At 43.9% G+C, this 19144-nt stretch overlaps 1 protein-coding gene across 5 annotated transcripts in view; it reads right to left on the reverse strand.

Moving 5' to 3' along the window:
• Positions 1-19144, reverse strand: part of zfhx3 (zinc finger homeobox 3) — a 1217643-nt gene that overhangs the window by 414769 nt on the left and 783730 nt on the right. Inside the window, exon 1 of one of the 5 annotated variants that reach the window (XM_033035751.1) lies at positions 16408-16455. The exons of the other annotated variants lie outside the window; for them this stretch is intronic. The gene's annotated coding sequence lies outside the window, so the exon portion shown is untranslated. Of the gene's footprint in view, positions 1-16407; positions 16456-19144 lie in introns of those variants that run through there. 5 annotated transcript variants of the gene reach the window in all.

Raw genomic sequence — 19144 nt, forward strand, 5'->3', positions numbered from 1 at the left:
TCAGTGCAGGTTGGCGAGCACTTTCATAAAGGCGATTCTGTCTGTGCTCGTGTTGGGATTCCAGACTCTTTGTTGTACATGATTTAGTTCAAATTCATGTCCCGGCAATGATTTATCCAAAGTGTCTTACAATAATAGAATTGTTAAAAAAATGCCAAAAGCCACTTGGAAAAAATGGCAGGTTATTGGGAGTTGCTTATAGTCCTATTTGTCTTGTAGTGTGTCTATGTCTATTTCTATGTCTATGTGTCTATGTCCATGTGTCTGGGTCCATGTGTCTGTGTCCATGTGTCTGTGTCCATGTGTCTGTGTCCATGTGTCTGTGTCCATGTGTCTGTGTCCATGTGTCTGTGTCCATGTGTCTGGGTCCATGTGTCTGTGTCCATGTGTCTGTGTCCATGTGTCTGTGTCCATGTGTCTGTGTCCATGTGTCTGTGTCCATGTGTCTGTGTCTATTTCTATGTCTATGTGTCTAGGTTCATGTGTCTATGTCCATGTGTCTATGTCCATGTGTCTATGTCCATGTGTCTATGTCCATGTGTCAATGTCCATGTGTCAGTGTCCATGTGTCTGTGTCCATGTGTCTGTGTCCATGTGTCTGTGTCCATGTGTCTGTGTCCATGTGTCTGTGTCCATGTGTCTGTGTCCATGTGTCTGGGTCCATGTGTCTGGGTCCATGTGTCTGTGTCCATGTGTCTGTGTCCATGTGTCTGTGTCCATGTGTCTGTGTCCATGTGGCTGTGTCCATGTGTCTGTGTCCATGTGTCTGTGTCCATGTGTCTGTGTCCATGTGTCTGTGTCCATGTGTCTGTGTCCATGTCCATTTGTCTTGTACTATGTCTATGTCTATGTCTACTTCTTTGTCTATGTCTAAATCTATGTCTCTATGTTCATGTCCATGTCTATGTCTATTTGTCTTGTATTGTCTTGTACTATGCCTTTCACTTGATTTAGTCTAAAGGACCAGAAGATAGTGATGCGCAGATATTCTGTTAACATTTTGATACAGTTTCCCAAAATGTCTGCATCTTCACGGGATATAATATCCAAAAGGCACTGGCTAAATAGAGTCATAGAGTCATACAGCACGGAAATAGGGCATTCGGCCCAACCTGTCCATGCCGACTCAGATGTTGTACCTTGTACCTTGTACCTTCCGAAGAGTCCACCAGGGACTATACTGGAAGTTGGACAATTTTATACTGGACAATGCTTACATTTATCAAGCCAATTAACCTACAATCCTGTACGTCTTTGTAATGTGGGAGGCAACCGAAGATCTTGGAGAAAACCCACGCAGGTCACAGGGAGAAGGTACAACTCCGTACAGATAACGGCCGTAGTCGGGATCGAACCCGGAACTCCGGCGCTGCATTTTGCTGTAAGGCAGCAACTCTACCGCTGCACCACCGTGACTGCTAATATTCTATCTAAGCTAGACTCATTTGCCTGGATTTGCTCCATACACCTCTAAATCTGTCCCACCCATGTACCTGTGCAAGTATCATTCGACACTTGCACAGGTACATGGGTAGGAAAGATTTAGAGGTGTACGGAGTAAGGTGCTGCGGATATTGTTCAGAGGGACAATAAAATTTGCTGAAGCGGATGGCCAAGGTGAAACAAACGTTGGATCTGTGGAAGCAGTGCTCCCTCTCGATAACTGAGCAAAATGTGCTCATCAAGTGTGAGGTGTTCTCGGGGCTGCTATATTTGGTGCAGGTGTGGCCCGTCCCCTGCTTTGGCGATGTCTATGCCTTGGCGATCCCCCGGATTGTCTTCCAGTTCATCTGGGGGTCAAAGATGGATTGGGCCAATGGGTCACGATGCACAAGTCCACAGGCAAAGGGAGCATAAAGCATATCCAAAGTTGTACTCATCCTGATGCACACCTTCATGTGTGGCTGCATCAGGCTGTGCCTAGAACCACAGCACGTGGCCACCAAATGTCATTACCTGCTGGGGTTCTGCCTTTCATTGGTGATGTGAAGGATGGGCTTGGTACAGGGGCCGTACAGTGCGCCAGTCAACTTGATATTGCCATGCCACCTGTCCTTTCTGGAAAAGTTCTTCCAGACCAACATCTTTGACCACAAGTCAAAGTGTGTAGGAAGGGCCTACAGATGCTGGTTTAAACCGAAGATAGACACAAAAAGCTGGAGTAACTCAGCAGGTCAGGCAGCATCTCTGGAGAGAATAGGTAATGTTTCGGGTTGAGACCCTTCTTCAAACTGAGAGCCAGGAGAATGGGAAGCACAGGTCCATCAGTCAGTGGTCAACATGGGACATTGAATTGAATTGAATCGAATTGAATTGCCTTTTATTTGTCATCCAGACCGAAGTCTGAACGAAATTTAAGCAGTCATTACATATAATACAATACAATAAAAAAAACAACAATAAACACATATTAACATCCACCACAGTGAGTCCACCCAACATCTCCTCACTGTGATGGAGGCAAAAGTCTTAGGGCTGCAGTCTCTTCCCTCCTCTTCTCCTTCTGCGCTGAGGCGATACCCCCCGGGCGATGTTAAAACCTGTCCTGCGGCTCAAACACCGCGGCCCGGGGTAGTCGAAGCTGCCGCTCACCAGACCTGCTGACGCAGCCGCTGGCCCGCGGCCGAACCCCCGGTCTCAGGCCACCGCCACCAGAACTGCCGTCCCAGCCCCCGGAGCATCGTTCCAGCCCCGAGCCGGATCGCCCTCACGTGAGTACTGCCACCGTCTCAGCCTCGCGCCAGGCCGCCGCTCCTCCCTCGCGCCAGGCCGCCCCGACTGGGCGCCGCTCCTCCCTCAGGCTGGGCCGCCCCGACTGGGCGCCGCTCCTCCCTCGGGCTGGGCCGCCCCGACCGGGCCCCGCTCCTCCCTCAGGCTGGGAACGCCGTACCTCCCCGAGCTCGGCTACTCCGACGGGAGCACCGTTCCTTCCTCGGGCCGGCTGTCACAGCCCCTCACGAAAGCCCTGTTCCAGCCCCGAGCCGGGCCGTCCTCACGGGAGCGAGCTCAGTGCGAGTCCTGGCAGGCTCTGCCTCCTGAGCCTCGAGGTCGCCAGCTCCGCCACTAGGCCTCAGCGCAGACGGAGGCAGAGAAGGGGAATACGACAAAAAAGTCGCATTCCCCCGCAGGGAGAGACAGCAAGCCCCGTTTCACCCCCCCCCCCCCCCCAAAACACAAACTAAAAACCAAAACTAGACTAACCAAAACGAAAATAAACAAACCAAAAAACACAAAACTAACAGGACTGCCGGAGAGCCGCTGCAGCCAGAGCCGCGCCGCCACTAGGTAAGAACAAGACATCCTGCAGGCCCTGCGCAGATTATCCAGTTTGTCGGTGAAATCGCCTCATTGCCAGAGCTCATCAACAAGTACAAAGATTTGACTTGGCTGGCAGTGAGAGGAGACCTCCCATTCAGATCTTTCCTGTCCCTAGGAGCCTTACTACCGATGTACGCTGCCCTTGCATGGTGCCGGTTGCCTGCTTCTTTGCAGACTATGGATTAGCAAAGAGGGTCTGGAGAATGATGCAAGGCTCCTTGTCATGGTTCATTCTAAACAGCTCACAAGTTCATGTTCACAAGTTATAGGAGTAGAATTAGGCCATTCGGCCCATCGAATCTACTCCGCCATTCAATCATGGCTGATCTCTGCCTCCTCATCTCATTTTCGTACCCTTCTTCCCATAACCCTTGACAACTGTCCTAATCAAGAATTTGTCTATCTCTGCCTTAAAAATATCCACTGACTTGGCCTCCTCAGCTCTGTAACAGAGGACTCAATGGGGTTGAGAGAGAAAGGTAGCTCAGCCATGATTGAACGGCGGAGACGACTTGATGGGATAAATGGCCTTATTCTGCTCCTACGACTTGACTCTGATAGGGACACATCAGGGACATTTTCAGAGATGGACGTCCAGTACTGCTGAAAGATTATCAACTTTGTGAGACACACTCTTTGATCTCCCAGTACAGTGAGATGTCTGTCAGGGAATGTTGCCGGCTAGCCCACTCCAGACTGCAGGAGTACGTGCTGAGGGACGCACTGAAGCTTGGTGCAGCCAACGCCAAGGATCTGTGCTGGAGGACCACAGTCTGGGGTCCATCTTCTGCTGTATATTAAGGGGCCAGTGGGGGATACCCTTCAAACAAGGGAAGGGATATCTCCCCAGGTGTTTTGGTTAAAATAGGTGCAAACACTACTGAGTATGTCAGGACACTGAGAATATCAAGACACTATTGGAAGTCAAGACACTGAGAATGTATGAAGAGTTTTGCAGTTTTCATTTTATATATATTTTTTAAAAATTTTGTGGGGGGGGGGGGAGTGTATTTTAAATGCTGTTATAGTACCTGCCTCAACTATCTCCTTTGGCAGCTCATTCCATGTAGCCATCACCCTCTGAGAAACAAACATGCCCTTCAGGTCTCTATTCAATCTTGCCCCTCTCACCATAAACCTATGTCCTCTGGTTCTTGGTTCCTGTGCCCTGGGTAACAGACTTGGGTGGAAGATTGCAACCTTCACGTGGTCCGCCCTGTTTCGACTAATGCAATCAACTCGACGTGCACAAACGGAAGATCAAATGGAACAAGTTGTCCAACAACTTTAGGCTGTGCACGCCACACGAAAGAAGAAGAAGAAGAAGGTAACAGACTTAGTGCATTCATCCTATTTATTTCCATGATTATTTTATGCACCTCTGCATGAAATAAAGACTGCTCCTCTGCCTCCTGCATTCCAAGGAATAGCCTGCCCAACCTTCCCCAATAGCTCAGGCCCTCGAGTCCTGGCAACTCGTAAATCTTCTCTGTACTCCAACGATGCAATAGAGCTGCCAGTTTGTCCAGAAAGCAATGAAATCCCTGGGGTGGCTGGAAAAATGAAAACTCACTGTGTTGGATGAACATTTTCCTTTGCAAAACAAACAGAATGAGACTGGGATATGAGTAAGAATGAAAACTAATATGAGTAATAGCACTGGAAGTGATAAATTTGGAATGTGGCTTGGCACCTCTCTCTCAGGGAAGGATATGGGAGAGAAGAAATTCAATTAAAAAGTCAGTCATCGCACTTTCCTGGTTGCATTTAAATTAGAATGGTGGATTATTTGCATATTGGACAACACAGATTGTACAGACAGACACCAAATGTTGGAGTCACTCGGTGGGTCAGGCAGCATCTCTGGAGAAAAGGAATAGGTGACGTTTCGGGTCGAGACCTTTCTTCAAATTGAGAGTCAGGGGAAATGGAAACTCGAGATGAGTTACTCCAGCATTTTGTGTCTATCTTTGGTGTAAACCAGCATCTGCAGTTCCTTCCAACACAAATTGTACAGACTTTAACTGAACCTGATGGCAAAGTGCTTTAAAACAATCCCAAGTCAGTTAGATTAGAGGAATGTCATGAGAAAGTATACAGTACTCAGCAGGACGATATGTATAAAACCGTCAAAATTAAAACAAATCTAATGATACATAAAGAGAGTACCTGATACAAGAACCTGGAAAAGGAAGCTCCTGAAACAACTCGTACTGTGAACTTCAGTGATACTCAGACTTTAAGGATGAGTTAGATCAAAGATTACCAAGGACATAAATGATTTGAAAATAATTAAACATGCCTAAAACTACTTCAGTAAATTATACCACAACAACTTGTGTTTGTACAGAGGCTTTAGCATATTACATCTATTAAAACAGAATAGAAAGGGTGCAAGCATGTTGTACTGTATTGCTGTCAAATGGGAAAATACTACTGTCCAAGAGTTTAAGTTGCATAATAAGTTTAATCATTCATAGTGCATGATTAAGGTGAGTCAATTCACTGCCTAATATAGAAACAATGAACACACATCCCATTGTCAAAACATTTACAGATCTCAGACTACTCTATTTTATTCCATCAGTCAAAGGATGGACATGGAACATTGTAACCTGTTATCTTACACCAATCCTACCTACGATTTGATTCAGCTAAGGTTTAGTTCAATGGAAAAAGGCCCTTTGGCCACCCGTACACTAGTTCTATGTTATCCCACTTTCCCATCCTACACACTTGGGGCTATTTACAGAAGCCAATTAACCTACAAATGTGCACGTCTTTGGAATGTGGGAGGAAACTGAAGCACCCAGACACAACCCAGGCAACCACAGGGAGAACGTACAAACGAACACACAAATAGCACCCATAGTCAAGATTGAACCCAGATCTGTAGCGCTGTGAGGCAGCAGCTCTACCTCTGCTCCACTGTGCTCTTGAATATCTAGTAGTTGCGAAGGAGATTTCAATTGCAAGCTCCACATTGCAAGTCACTATAACAATGCTACAAAAATGTATTTAGATCAGGAAAAGTCCCAGAATAGATTTTGAACTGATCACACCTTGAAGAGGAGTTTCCAAATTCAGCCTATATTTAGTTACTGGTTCAGTTTTGCCACATGTCAAAGAATGTAGCCGCAAACAGGAGGCAGTATTGTCTTAAAGACCATTCAATTAAATACCAGTGCTTAGTTAAATCACCTGCCACACACTGCACTTATTTACAATGGTCTTTTTTCCACATACTAGATCCAATGCATATTATTGTCCAATTAAGGCCTTAAAATGTGTTTTATCCCTGATCGCACGATACACTGATCAGATCAGTTCTCAATCCCTTTCTTCTGTGTAGGAAAGTATTGATTCTACTTAAGGGTGTGTATCCTTTCTTTACTTCAAAGCACAACCATACAATTTAAATGTTATTCTGACAATGCCGTACAGAAACAGGCCCTTCAGCCCACGATGTCTATGCCGACCACGATGCAACTGAACTAACCCCATTTGCATGCACATGGTACATATTCCTCCACACCCTACATGTTCATGTGTCTGTCTAGATGCTTCTTAAACATTACTATCATGTCTGCGGGCGGCCACGGTGGCGCAGCGGTAGAGTTGCTGCCTTACAGCGCCGGAGTGCCTGGTTCAATCCCGAATACGGGTGCTATCTGTACGGAGTTGGTACGTTCTCCCCGTGACCTGCTTGGGTTTTCTCCGAGATCATCGGTTTCCTCCCACACTCCAAAGACGTACAGGTATGTAGGTTAATTGGTTTGGTGTATGTGTCAATTGTCCCTCGTGTGTGTAGGATAGTGTTCATGTGTGGAGATCGCTGGTCGATGCACACTCGGTGGGCCGAAGGACCTGTTTCCGGGCTGTATCTCCAAACTAAACTAAATTAAACTGTTACCAAGCACCTACCACTTTATGTGCAAAAACCTTACCTCATACATCTCTTTTAAACTTACCCCCTTTCACAAAGCTAAACCCTCAAGTGTTAGACATTTCTACGCTGAGAGAAACAAATCTATGACTGTATCGTATCTGTGCTTTTCACAATTTTAGAAACTCCTATAAGGTCTCCCCTCAGCTTCTGTCTCTTCAGAGAAAACAATCCAATACCCTCTAACCCCTGGGCATAGAAATCAGAGGGTAGTGGAGTAGGGGTGTTTTTCCAACTGGAGGTCTGCAACCAGAGGTGTTCCGCAGGGATCCAGATAGGTTTCTTGATTTAAAAAAAGACGCAGGAAGGGACGCCAATGAAGGATGCCAATGAAGGATGAGCAAAAAGTTGGTGCCATTAGGCAGAGATGATTTAATGAAATACTCAATGAGCTTTAATATTGATCTGTTAATAGAAATTGTTCTGTTGTACTTTCCTTCAAATTTCCCAATTTATTGCAATGGATAGACATTAATTATTTAATGACTAAGATACCCTAATCAGCCAGCACTGTGCTGGTTATTATACAAGACATTAATCTCTCATTTATTGCAATGTGTACTAGTTATCTTTCACAGTTTCTGCTCTGCACCTTCTCACCCCTAACCCCAACTATCACAAGGCTAAGGACAGCAGATGCATGGGAACACCACCATCTACAAGTTCCCCTTCCTAACATAGAACTATATTCCCTCTCTGCCATTGGTGTTGAGTTTGAATATCAGAATCCTGAAAGGCTTTTCAAATAGTACTGTGGGAATATCATTACTGCAATGACCACTGTTTAGTTCAGTTTAGTTTATTATAATTATTGTCACATGTATCGAGCGAGGTACAGTGAAAAGCTTTTGTGTACATGCTATCTACTCAGACAAAAGGCTATACATGATTACAATCAAGCTATTAACAGTGTACAGATAAAGGATACAGGGTACAACATTTAGTGCAATATAAAGTTTGATAAAGTCCAATTAAAGATAGTTCTAAGGGCTCCAATGAGGTAGATTGGAAGTCAGGACAACACTCTAACTGATCTACAGACCATTCAGTTGCCTGATTATCTGAAATATTAAACGGTAAATGCTGGAAGCATCAGGTCTCCGGTGCTGTGAGGCAGCAACTCAACCGGCTGTGCCAACGTGCCACCCATATTGATGGTGAACTCCCCATGAAGCCACATAGCTTCCATGGTAATCAGGGAGAAAAAGAGTGGAGAGGAGAGGGGACCGGGTGTCAGAGGTTATGGGGAGAAGGCAGGAGAATGGGGTTGAGAGAGAAAGATAGATCTGCCATGATTGAATGGCGTAGACCCAATGGGCCAAATGGCCTACTTCTGCTTCTTTGACTTTATGAACTGATGAAAATGATGAGACCTTCTACAAATTGTCTTCGCTCTCCTTTGGATCTTGTGACTGAAGAAGGGTCTCGACCCGAAACGTCACCCATTCCTTCTCTCCAGAGATGCTGCCTGTCCTGCTGAGTTACTCCGGCATTTTGTGTCTAACCAGTTTAAACCAGCATCTGCAGTTCCTTCCTACACTAAACAACAAAGGTTGTGGATGTGCAGACTGAATTACAACAGTCCCTAGGTTGTATGACTTCTGCCCAGAAGACTCTGTAGGCAATTTCTTGAGGCAGAAATGTCTGTTCTCTATAGCTTCCCATACGGTATTATACACTTGCACTAATTCTTTAATTTAATTGAATAATCACCCTAATGCTATCTTTAATTAAACTAATGGAAAATATATTGTATCTAGTCGTTAACCAATGCCATGAAACATTTTATTATTATTATTATTGCTAGCTTGAATATTGCTTTAAAAATGTATAGGAGAATTTGGATAAAGTCAGATTTCAATAGTCAGATCATTACAAAAATCCGACTTTACTGTACTGTCGGGAAGCCAGAACCGCGTGCGTCCATAATTGATGACATCATCATGGGCGTGAGACACAACAGGGAAATGACACAGTTACTCGACGATCGTTTAGCTGAAAACCTTCGCTCAATCCACCTAGGCCGACGCGATCTCCCGGTTGCAAAACACTTGAACTCCCCCTCCCATTCCCACACTGACCTTTCTGTCCAGGGTCTCCCCCACTGTCAGAGTGATGCTCAACGCAAATTGGAGGAACAGCACCTCATATTTTGTTTGGGTAGCTTACCAACTTCAAGTAACCCTTGCTTTTCCTGTCTCTCCGTCCCTCCCCACCCTAGTTCTCTGACTATTTTCGCTGTCCACCTGATTAATTTCATTGATATTTTAATAATTGTATGCCTCGTTGTCACCTTCCCCTCAGCTAACAATATACCATTCGACATTTCCTTGATCATCATCTGCTTTGAGCTGTCATTATTACACCGTAACCTATATCTAGTCTCCCCCTCCTCCGATTCTCAGTCTGAAGAAGGGTCTTGACCCGAAACGCCACCCATTCCTGCTTTCCAGAGATGCTGCCTGTCCCGCTGAGTTACTCCAATATACTGTTTCTATCTTCACATACGCACCTGTTCAATGTGTAACATATGATTGAATTGATTAGCCATGATTGAATGGCGGAGTAGACTTGATGGGCCGAATGGCCTAATGCTGCTCCTATCACTTATGACCTTATATAAAAACATTATTTTTGAAAAAGGACAACTAACTTAACGGATGAAAGCTGAAAAATCAATGGTATTTCTTGCACAACTTTGTAAATGTTAAAGCCTGTATGTACACTTTACACAAACTGAACACTGAATGTGATAAACCCATGGAAAGAAAATCCAAGACAACATTATCTCAGAATTTCTTTCTGTACCCAATACAAGGTTAACAATGGTTCCATGCCAACAGCTGGGGAAATACCTCCTCTGACACCAATTAGCTCTGCAGGTAAATTAAACTCGTTAGAAGAAAAAAATACTTGCATTTGCACCTTTGTGCAAGTGCTGGAAATGACAGCATGATGCTCAGAAAAAATAGAATAAAGATGGCTGCCGAAACAAATCAAATAATGCCTCACTTGAATGCATGCAACTGACTGGCTGGGAGATACCTAGCATTGTGCCAAGCCCACCAACATAAAATTACGTATATGATAGTACGTCTACTAATAAAAAAAATCTTCAGAAACTGGCTTTTCCTTTGTACTAAGGCAGTAATAAGCAAAAGTATCACCTTCGATTTTTCCAGCATCTACAGTTCTTTCGTAATAAAAACTGGAGAAACTCAGCGGGTGAGGCAACATCTATGAAGCGAAGAAATAGTCGACGTTTCGGGTCGAGTCCCTTCTTCAGACTGATGTCTGGGGGGGGGAAGAAAGGAAGAGGCAGAGACAGTAGGCTGTGGGAGAGTTGGGAAGGGGAGGGGAAGATGGGAGAAAGCAAGGACTGCCTGAAATTGGAGAAGTCAATGTTCATATCGCTGGGATTGCCTCTGATTTAGTGCTAAACTTTAACCGTTTATGAAAATGAACTTTATTATTTCAGAAGTTCTCAACAATTCACAAAATAATCAACTGATAACTATGTCGTTTCTACTGTAAATGGGACTTATAAAGCCAACATACTTGTTCAATTTACTTACATAAATGTGGTCAGATGGTAAATTATCATTGTGCTTACATAGAAACATAGAAATAGAAAATAGGTGCAGGAGGAGGCCATTTGGCCCATTGAGCCTGCACCGCCATTCATTGTGATCATGGCTGATTATCCACAATCAGTAATCCGTGCCTGCCTTCTCACCATATCCCTTGATTCCGCTAGCCCCTAGAGCTCTATCTAACTCTCTTTTAAATTCATCCAGTGAATTGGCCTCTATTGCCTTCTGTGGCAGAGAATTCCACAAATTCACAACTCTCTGGGTGAAATTTTTTTTTCTCATCTCAGTTTTAAATGGCCTCCGCTTTATTCTTAGACTGTGGCCCCTGATTCCCCCAACATTGTGAACATTTTTCCTGCATCTAGCTTTTCTAGTCCTTTTATAATGTTATACTTTTCCATAAGATAGCCTCTCATCCTTCTAAATTCCAGTGAACACAAGCCCAGTCTTTCAAATCTTTCCTCATATGACAGTCCCACCACCCTGGGGATTAACCTCGTGAAACTGCGCTGCACCACCTCACTAGCAAGGACGTCCTTCCTCAAATTAGGAGACCAATTTGAGGAAGGACATATTTGCTATTTAGGCAGTGCAGCATACATTTTGATGAGCAATGAATATTAATGAATTAGTTATCCCACACTGGTAAGGAACTCCCATACATTCCTGCAGACACTGCATTAGTTCCTCAAGATTAGGTCTTAAGGTCATATGTCATAGGAGCAGAATTAGGCCATCTGGCCCATCAAGTCTCCTCCGCCATTCAATCATGGCTGATCTATCGCTTCCACCTAACCCCATTCTTCTGCCTTCTCCCCATAACCTCTGGCACTCGTACTAATCAAGAATCTATCTATCTCTGCCTTAAAAATATCCATTGACTTGGCCTCCACAGGCTCTTGTGGCAACGTATTCCATAGATTCACTACTGTCTCACCAAATATCAACTCCTCCTTGACCCCTTCCTAAAGGGATGTCCTATAATTTTGTGGCTATGACCTCTAGCCCTAGACTCTCCCACTTGTGGAAACATCCTCTCCACATCCACTCTACCTAAGACTTTTGATTCACATTACAATCAAGAACTGCCAGTGGGGACTCTACCCAGATATTGTTTACAACCTCGATTAGTACATTTAATGGGTGCTGTGTTTTAACCTGCGACCATATTAGGAGTTGCACAAATAAACGGACAACATTGGGGGGGGGGCGGGGGGTCTTTGCTTTAAGAGATCACTTTTGTGGTTTTCCCCAGCCCGGAGCTGTTGAAAGGTGGCCTGCGCGTATGAAGGCTGCAGCTGTCTGTGGAGATTGCTGCCCGCATGTCATTTGCAAGCTGCTTGCTGAGGTGTGGTTTAACTCAGTTAAAGTTCACAGCATCAGCTGCTGCCAAGGTGAGGGAAAGTGAAAGGGGAGGTTGGATACAAGGGGGGGGGGGGAAGGGGCAAAAGTGGGAGGTGGTGAGGAAAGGGGAAATCAGGTGAAGGGGGAAACTGGAGAGGGGAATGCGGAATGACCCACTGGACTCCCGGTAAGACCCCTCGCCCCAGGCTACAGAGTCACACAGACATTCACTGTGCTGATTGTCAAGGCCATATATTGAAGCAACTCGCACTGAAGTTCACCGTAGAATGATGCATTCTTTCTTAATGCTGCTCCATGCTTAAGGGCAGTGCCTGAAAATGAATAGATGGGGGTTAAGGAATGTAAAATCAATGTCCTAGTGTGCAAAATACGATGGATAAATCATGCCTCAGCTAAGGTGAATTGTGAGCGGACGTGCCCAGTCCAATTTCTCACGGGATGGGAGTTCAACAGGAAAGTGACTTTAATATTTCTGACCGTACACAAAACAATTCTCGCCCATTATTTATACATACAAAACTGGCACAAATAGGCCCAAATTCTGGACTGTGGACTAGCATAGAAACATCAGAACAAGAGAAGAAAGTTAAATAAATAAACAGGTAAATAGATAGATCAATGATAAATTGATAAATAGACAGGCAGACAGACATAGACACACAGAGAGACACACAGATAACCAGGCGCTGACACTGAGCACGTCGACATGTTAAAGTTTAATTTGCATATTCCATTTGTTTGTAGGTTATGGACTGGTTTTCATGTCAAGCTGTCAGATAAGATGAGCCCCAGGCTTATTACATTTACTATTGAGAGCTGAGCAGTTAACTGAATGCAAGTGGCTCACTGCCTATCCTTTGTCTGCCCTAGGCCCAATTCGCTTTGCCAATGTTTGTTGCACCTGAGTACTTGTAACCTGTACCACAAACTAAAATAGGATCTGGCACGGGGCCTACTTCAGTGCAGCACATGACTCAGGAAGTCTTTTCCTGTACCTTTGTACAGAAATAACTCTGAGGAATGTTTAGAAACCCTTTTGGATGTTTTGAAAGTGTGTTCAATGTGTGTAAAAGCATTTTGAGTAGTGCTGAGACCTGGACTTTGTGTGACAGACTGGAGTGTAAACTCCACCTCCTCGGCAGCTGACTCAACTCCTCCAACTTACATTGCAAAATATACAGGCAGTGTAATTGTACCATTTAATAAGATATATAGCTTACTTTACATTGGACACAGAGATTTAAAGCCTAGAAAGGAATATATTCTGAAGCACTTTCATGCCAATGAATGAGTAACACTACTTGGGGCAATTGTGACAGAGAGAGTTGTGTGCAACATTAAAGCAAGGCAGACCTAGACCCACTCTCTCTCCATGAAGTAACCAAGTCATGTTAGATTCAAAAGAACGTTTGTTTAGGCAACTGAGTCCAGAGATAAAGAAAGTCATAAAAGGCAGAAGATAGACACAAAATGCTGGAGTAACTCAGCGGGACGGGCAGCATCTCTGGATAGAAGGAATAGATGATGTTACGGGTCGAGACCCTTCTTCAGACAGAGAGCCAGGAGAGAGGGAGACACAGAGATAAGGAAGGATAAGGTGTGAAAACGAGATAATGAGACAAGGTGTGAAAAGGCAATAAGCCACATAAATTCATACAATTTGGGATCCAAAATATGCAACTGCATTGTAAATGATTATTTCACTGGTCAAACTCAACTCAGTGGCCAGTGCAAAATTAGTAGAAATGATATCACTGCTCTTCAATATTGTAGCAATGACAAAGGTTTACACTGCAATAATAACGCCTTATATAATTTCTGCTTTATTAGATGGACTTTCACCTATTTGCTCAAGTTACAAGAGTGGAGAATGAATGGTCTTTCACAGGTTAAAAATAGATCTTATTCCACTGAAAAACCTAGTTTCCTGTGTAAATACAGAGGTTGGTTAAGGGAAATCATATGAGGGAAACCGGCCAACTTCCTTGCACTTCTAGTTCATAGAATGTTAAATCTCATACAGTGAATGAAAAGGAGAACTTCCAGGCTCCGGATCGGGTTGAATGAGCCTGAAGTGAAAGTTTTTCAGAGGGTTGACCATACAGCCACCGGTTGCTTTGTGGACCAACGTCGGCATTTTTGCTGCGAGTCCAGTTCCACTTCCTTACTAAAGACACAGAATGCTGGAGTAACAAGCAGCATTTCTGGAGAGAAGGAAGACTGAAAAAGGTCCTCAAACCGAAATGTCACCCATTCCTTCTCTCCAGAGATGCTGCCTGTCCCTCTGAGTTACTCCAGCTTTTTATGTTCATCTCCGGTTTAAACCAGCACCTGCAGTTCCTTCCTACACATATCCTCTTCCTTACTTCTTTCGTTTCTTGTTCTGCAGTGCTCTTTGCCACAAACCAAATGCTCAGTCCTGGAAATGTACCAGCTCACAAGAAAGCTGCCGTGAGTTTGAAAAAAACTGTGTTTTCTATGTTTTACAAATGGATCCCCACGTCTTTATTTAAAGAGAGAAAGATAAAATCAGGAAGATATGCAAAGGAAAATGAGGGAAATGGGTGGATCCTGGTCAGAAAACAAAATTCAGGAGATCTTTGGTAGATATCATACAGGTATCTAATGGAACATAATTCATATAAGTTAGCTGAGTAGTTATTGTTTGAGCATCTCAAACTTGGAACTGTATACTTTAATTAAGATCCATGTACCTGGTCAATTTCACAGGCCACGTGAAATATTATCTTTCCTCACCTCAACCAACCTCTTCCTCTCTGGGGAAGCATTATCCCCTGTGCAAGGAGTATACTGTCCTTCCAACTGCATTCCAGTCATTTGGAAGCTTCCCCACCCATGCATACAATATGAAACTTGTAAATAAAGCAAATAATGCAGATATTTCAGTTTAAATTCTTCCAGTTTTACAAGCACCAAAGTACTACATTCCACACTGGTGCACCAGCATTTCTGCAATCAGATGAACACTGACTTTGAACGGCTAATCACATACTGTACATATTTTTTTGCTTTTTAAGTTAAAAATCAACCAAAACTCTTCCTTCTTCACGACTATGCTTTTGAGAAGCTCCCATCTACAATTAACAATATATTCCATGCCAAAGCCACTTCCCTCTTAGAAGAAAGGTTGTGTTGGTTTCACCTGTGATTAACCAAATAACTAGAATAACACAAGGAGATCGCCTAAATCTTTGCTTTGTCTCAAAGCGGGAAAGTGCAATTCTCTATTCTGCTTTCGAGAGAATCACCCAGGCATGCTTACGATGCCTTGTTACATGATCCACCTTATATTTTTACTGTTGGGACCAAAGCTCGGTGGTCTTCCTGAGAAGATCTTTGCAACAGGTTTTACGATACAAATTAGAGCTCTGATAAAGGCAATTCCCATATGCCAAATAAAAGTTGACCTTGCCATGGCTTTGATGCAATTGAGGGCAAAACTGCTTCAAAGCAATTAGACACAAAATGTGATCCTCCTCTAGTTGACGTTCAGTGGGTGTCACTGAAGTGGAATATTGGTTACAGAAGTCTGAAGATTCATCACCTATAAATCTGTCAGTGATTGGAATTCCTCAACCTGGCATGCATCACAGGCAAATGCTTTCTCATGACATGTAAAGCCAACCGTTCTCACACTAAACCTCTTACAAAACTTAGATACAATCTTATATTCAATACAAAACTTGGCAGTCTGAAGAAGGGTCTCGACCCAAATTGTCACCAATTCCTTTCCTCAGAGATGCTGCCTGACCTGTTGAGTTACTCCAGCATTTTGTGTCTATCTTTGGTGTAATCCAGAATCTGCAGTTCCTTCTTTGGAGTGAAATGGATGATGTCTCGGGCCAAGACCCTTTTGCAGATTGCATCTGCAGTTCCTTCTGACACATGCGAGTATTGTATCCTCAAAGTAATTCAAAGTTCAGAAATCACTGCTATTTGAACAATCAGAATATAACAGTTGTACCAAATACACCCATATCTAAATAAATTCAACATAACATGCCATGCGGTAAGCAGGCCTGTATGCTCACCATGCCTATAATGTTGAACAGGGGCAAATTATTGAACTGAAAAATATTTTAAGGAAGGGTTTTACCCTTCAAATGGAATTCAAATACTGTTGCATAACATTTGTCTCAAACAATCAAAAGGATGCTTCTTTACCGAAATAGGAGCCGAAAACAGGTGAGATACTCGGCAGTCCAGGCAGCATCTGTGGAGGGAGAAACAGAGTTCATGTTTCAGACCAAGATCTTGCCATCAAAACTGGATAAAGTTGGAGATGTCGCATGCTTTTAAGATACAGGGACGGAGAAAGGGAGGAAGGAACAAAGGGGAAGGTGTGGAATAGAGCTGACGACATGAGAAATTAAATGACAAAGGGGATGACAGCGCATTGATGGAGCAACCTTGCACCATCTTCCGCTTTAACATTATCCCTTTTGTTATTCAACCTCTCCCACCTTCAACCCTTTTCATCTCCTTTTGCAGTGCCTTAAAAGCCTGGCACCGTGTCTCTAACTTTTTCCAGTTCTGATGAAAGGTCGCAGATCTGAAACTGTTACTCTCTTCACAATTCCTGCCTGAGCTGCTGAGTATTTTCAGTATTCTCAGCAGATTTTGATGATCAGAAAGTTGCCGAGCAGGTTAGAAAAAAAAAAACACTTTTCCCAATGGAACGAGTGATTATGTGTAAGGGGATGCTGAATGCATAGATTACATTCTGGTGTAACATTTGCCTGAAGAAGAGTTTCGGCCCGAAACGTTACCTATCTCCTTCGCTCCATAGATGCTGCTGCACCCGCTGAGTTTCTCTAGCATTTTTGTGTAACTTCTATTCACTTGGCAGGGGAGGTATGAATATCCAGCATTCATAACCAAACATTAGCTCCCTCTGCATCCTTGCAACAAGACAGTATTTCAGCAAACAGTTGATCTGGAGGAGAAAGGCTGTGTGGAGTCAGTCAGGGATAAGAAAGACTTAAGGGTCTCCATGAAGTGTTAAGACAACTCTTTGTGGGCTTCATTACTATAAGAATGAGCTTGGGTTGACCATGACTTCAACATCAATTAGAAAGTGACTGTGGTTTAATAGTAGGAATAACTCTTCAAGATATTGCAACTGTATGTTGAAGTTTGCACTTCATATGAGGGGGTATTACAATGCCAATTTGAAATAAATGTTGGGGATCTTGGATGGTCCGAGCTGATTTTCACTCCAATTACGTCAGTCGGCAATTTTATTTAATCATAATCTTTGGGTGGATCAGGAAGAACACAAAACCTATCACATGACAAAGGCTGAAGAAGGTAAAATCCACGTATGTATCGGAGTAGATTTTATTGTCATCAAATTGAGTTAAAGAGCATATTTGACTAGAAGAACAAAAAGGAGTAAGGTTGGAGGAAGCCTTACTATGATTTTTACACAGTATCTGACCTAAATGAAATGTGCCTTGCTATATGGGACACAAGATATTTTGGTTTTTATGAAATTGGGAAGACAACTCGTGTACTAATTAGCCCACGATATTCTCCAAGCTTAAAGCAGACGATGTTATTTTAAACTGCTTGTCACAAAATGCAACGGCAAATTCCCAAAGCTATTTGCTAAACAAGTAATTGAGAACCTCTCCAGGTTCGGGGACAGTTCCTTTCCAGCTGTTATCAGGCAACTAAACTAAACCATCCTATCACCAACTAGAGAGCAGTCCTATCCTACCATCTACCTCATTGGAGATCCTTGGACTATCTCTAATCGGACTTTACTGGACTTTATCTTGCACTAAATGGTATTCCCTTTATCCTAGGTAGACAAAATGCTGGAGAAACTCAGCGGATGAGGCAGCATCTATGGAGCGAAGGAATAGGCGACGTTTCGGGTCGAGACCCTTCTTCAGACATGTCGGGGGGGAAGAGGAGGGCGGGAAAAAGAAAGGAAGAAGCGGAGACAGTAGGCTTGTGGGAGAGCTGGGAAGGGGAAGGAGGGAGAAAGCAAGGACTATCTGAAATTGGTGAAGTCAATGTTCATACTGCTGGGGATTAAACTACCCAAGCGAAATATGAGGTGCTGTTCCTCCAATTTGCACTGGGCCATACTCTGGCAATGGAAGAGGCCCAGGACCTCTTTCGGGCTCGAAGGGCCGAATGGCCTACTCCTGCACCTAATTTCTATGTTTCTAGGACAGAAAGGTCGGATTCAGAACGGGAGGGGGAGTTGAAGTGCTGAGCCACCGTGAGATCAGGTTGGTTATTGCGAACTGAGCGGAGGTGTTGGGCGAAGCGATCGCCAAGCCTGCGCTTGATCTCACCGATGTAGAGATGTTGACACCTGGAACAGCGGGTGCAGTAGATGAGGTTGGAGGAGGTGCAGGTGAACCTCTGCCTCACCTGGAAAGACTGTCTGGGTCCTTGGATGGAGTCAAGGAGGCAGGTAAAGCGACAATTGTAGCATTTCCTGCGGTTGCAAGGGAAAGTACCTGGGGAGGGGGTGGTTTGGGTGGGAAGGGACGAATTGACCAGGGAGTTATGGAGGGAACGGGCTCTGTGGAAAGCAGAAAGGGGAGGAGATGGGAAGATGTGGCCAGTGGTGGGATTCCGTTGGAGGACCTTCCCTTTATCCTATATCTGTACACTGTGGACGGCTTGCTTGTAATCATGTATAGTCTCTCTACTGACTGGATAGCACGTCACACAAAAGCTAATTACTGGGCAGTAAACTAAACTAAACTCTAAAAGCAATTCTGTCTCTCAGTCAGCACTCTGTTAGCAAACTAAAGGACAAATTATGTGACTGCAGAGGCCTTCAAACTTCAGCGGATTAAAACACTCAATTTTCATTGAAAACGCTGGTCACCAGTCATTAGCATCAGAATAAAAACTAGACTGGTGCACTGCTTGG

This window comes from Amblyraja radiata, chromosome 17 (genome assembly GCF_010909765.2).
Source record: "Amblyraja radiata isolate CabotCenter1 chromosome 17, sAmbRad1.1.pri, whole genome shotgun sequence".
Lineage (NCBI taxonomy): Eukaryota > Metazoa > Chordata > Chondrichthyes > Rajiformes > Rajidae > Amblyraja > Amblyraja radiata.